Consider the following 3,770-nt stretch of genomic DNA (forward strand, 5'->3'; position numbering starts at 1 on the left):
TAGGGACCTTTTCAGGAGGCCAGGTCGGTCGCCATGAGAGAGCTAAGACAATAGCAATGGAGGTCTTAGGAGGGGTCAGTGCTGGGTATAGCTGGAAGACAGACCCAGCAGAATTCGCTGATGATAGTAAGAGAGGACTCAACGGTGACCCCAAAGGTCTTGGCCCAAGCAACTGGTGAATGGGGGTTTATCTAGATGAGGTACCTGCGGGAGGTGAAGGGGAAAAGGGGTGTCAGAGCTGATAGTTTATTGTGGGCCATGGAAAGTCTCACACCAATGACCTGTCTGTATCTAAACCGAGGGACTACTGGGTAAAAGAGGTGAGGCCAAGTGTAATCTCATTGTGCGGCTCATGTTGAAAACTACAGAACTGCTTGGGAGGGAGCAGAGAAGAGGTAGAAAAAAGGTTCCAAGCTGAGTTAGGACCCTTCCACACTTAGAGATGGGGAAAGGGAGGGATTCAGTAAAAACAGACAAGCTCAAAGTCGAGGAAGCAAGAGAGTGCCCCAGAAGACGAATGAAGAAAACACCCAGGATGCCGATGAGACACGTAAGATGACTGAAAATTGGCTATTGGATTTGCCAGAGAGGTCACTGACGATTTTGACAGGGCTGTCTCCGTGGAGCTTGGGGGTGAATACCTAATAAGATCGCAACTATTTTGAACAGCCGAGCTAGAAAGAAAAATGCCATAGCTGAAAGAAGGGGAGAGGTTTTAAGACAGGAGATTTTATAGCTTATTTGTATGCTAATGGGACTCGAGGCAAGAAAGGAACCCTGACAATGTAGAAAGGCAATCTGGAAGGCTGGCCTGAGGGAACGAGGGAAGGTTCTAGCAACAGGAAGAAAGGAGGGAGGTGGGGGCGAGGGTAGAAGAGGGGGTCGCAGTGCGGAGATGTGGGCACGTTTTGGTTTTGCTTTCTCAGTGGAATGAGGTTTGCAGCAAGCAGGGGAGTGAGGATGGGCAGGAGGGAATGGAGGACAAGATGGAGAGACGTAAACAGACCCAAGACAGGCCGGCAGCACTGCAGAACTTAACTGACTACACAGGATGACGTTTCCGGTTGGTGACTGGAGGGATGGTGTGAGTGCCTTCTATTCAGGACCCGGTGGCAGGGAGCAGGTTTGGGAGAGGAAAGGGATTTTGTCATGGAAGATCCTGTTTACTGGACAAGCAAGTGGACATGACAATCTGAAGCTGCTAGGCTCCAGCTCCCCGGCTCAGCAGGTGTCACACAGCCGGCAGGGGAAGGGAGGCTGGTGGCTACCCGCTCTGAGAAGTTGGTGGTTTGAAACCATCACGTTTGAAGCTGATTCTGGGAAAGACTGGGAATGCTGACGAGGAAACCGGGCCACCACCAGCAGCAGGCATGCTGGGTCCTCTGGCAGGTAGAGAGGGGGAAGGGCTGGTCCAGCCAGTCTCTTCCAGGGCCTGAGCAGGATGGTGACCCTCCCCCATACTAGTTACCAGCGGGGGTGGGGGGGATATGGATACACACTGAGTCAGCAGTCTGTCGAAGCAGGATCTCAATTTATTCCAACAGGCATGAACTTATATAGGATGAGGTATGGGATGGGAATCTTGGAATAGGGTAAGGTGACCTGAGGAGTTAAGGGCCAATAGTATTCCACCAAGCAGGCAGGTAGCTAGGCAGGGGGCAATCTTGCATCAGGTCTTGCTGAGTCACCCCCACGTGGAGGTTACAGGACAGAGACAGGTCGACAAACTCTAGCCAGGCTCAGGAGTTACACTGGGCCTCACATCGGAGCCTTTTTAGGCCCAACCCAGACATTCATGGGTACCCTGTGAAAGGTGATGCCCTCGCCACTCTGCCGGGTCCCTACCTATTTATATTAGTGTATCTTCGTTAAATAGTGTACAGGTTTCATCAATATCTCATCCAATCATACCATGTTTGTGTCTAGTTACCCTTTCTCCCTTTCCTCTTCCTATTGAGTCCTTTTCTACTTTCATACCATCTATCTTTAGATCTGTGTTAACATGTAAATATATATATTCAAGAAAACATTTATCTTTCTGAATCTGGCTTGTGCAGTCTAAAACAATGATGTACAGTTTGATTCATTTTCCAGCAAACAACGCCGCTTTGTTCTTTAGATGGCTGAATAAAACTAGGTTGTGTGTGCACACCACATTTCCCTTACCCATCCCTCCATGGATGGATTTGTCTGGTTCCACATTTTAGTCAATGGGAATTACAGAAAACACGGATGCACAGGTATCTCTGTGGTGTGCTCAGGAATACACCCCACAGTATAACTACACTATACGGCGGATCTAGTTCTAGTTCTTAGAGGAGTATCTTTGGGATTTCCACACAGGTCAGACTTGTTTGTGTTCCCAACAGCAGTGTAAGTGGGTTGCTTCCCCCACATCCTTGCCAGCATTTGTTGTTGGTTCACTTCATTATAGATTTTCACTTTTTTATGAGGGTTATGGTTGCTGGGCACCTTTCCCCAGCTACTTCAAGGCACGTACACTTTACTGTCTGCTTATGTGCGTGCCCACTTATTACTGATTCAACTGCTCGCAGTTACTTTTCTATTGCTGTAGTAAAAGACCATGTCAAAGCAACTTTAAAAAAAAAAAAGCACTTAATTTATGATTTCATGATGGTGGAGCAAAGGCGTATCAGCAGAAGCAGCTGAGAGCTCACATCTTAAATTGCAAGTGGGAGGTGGGTGGGTGGGGGCAGGGGGCATGACTGGAAATGGCAGGAGTCTTTGGAAAAGCCTCAAAGCCCATCCCTAGGGACACACCTCCCCCCCAACAAGGTCACATCTTCTAATCCTTCCCAAAGAGTCCCACCAAACTAGGCACCAAACATAAGTCTATGGGGACCGTTCTCATTCAGACCACCAGGGTATTGCTAGGTGAGTGTTGGGGGCGTGCATTTCATCTCTTTTGGGCTCTTTCTGTAGATGACTCGGTGTTAATGCCCTGTTGGACTGGCAAGGGCTTTCTCCCATTTTATTGTCTCTCATTGCCTCTTCTGCTGCGAGGATGCTATTCCATTTCACACAATCCCCCTTGTCAATTTCAGCTTCCTCTTGAGCTACCGAGTTCTTTCAGAAAATCCTCCCTCGTGCCTCTATTTTCATGTTTTTCTCTCACTAACAGATTCTGAGTTTCGGGTCTCCAATGCCATTGCTCCATTTTGAACTGATTTTTGTACAAGGTGACAGATAGGGGCCCAGTCCCACTCTTCTACCTGCGAATATCCAGGGTTTCCAGCATTGTTTGTTGAAGTTCATCTTTTCTGCAATGTTTTTTGGCATCTTTGTCAAAATTGGATGCCCGTAGCCACATGGGTTTGTCCGGGGCTTCTCTCTGGTTTATATGTGGTTTTGATACCATGGCTGTGCAGTGTAACTTGGGGCATCATGGTACCTTCAGTACTGCTTTTTGCTTAGTATTGCTTTGGCTATTTGGGATCTTCTGTGCTTCTATACTGGTTTTAGGACTGTCTTTTCTGTTTCTGTGAAGACGGTCACTGGAATTCTGTGGGGTTTACAGTCAATCTGTGGACTGTTTTTGGTGGTGTGACCATTTTCACAATAGTGAACATGTATAGTCCTTCCACTTACTAGCTTTGGTCTTGCCGGTGTTTTAAGGTTTTCACTGGAGAGGTCTGTTCTAGTTTGCTTTCTGTTGTGGTGGTAAACCAAGACCAAAAGCGACTTGGGAAGGAAAGGGTGCATTTCATCTCATACTTAGAGATCTCAGTCTATCACTGAAGGACGTAAAG

Source organism: Mesocricetus auratus, unplaced genomic scaffold, assembly GCF_017639785.1.
Source record: "Mesocricetus auratus isolate SY011 unplaced genomic scaffold, BCM_Maur_2.0 Super-Scaffold_100009, whole genome shotgun sequence".
In the NCBI taxonomy this organism is placed as follows: Eukaryota; Metazoa; Chordata; class Mammalia; order Rodentia; family Cricetidae; genus Mesocricetus; species Mesocricetus auratus.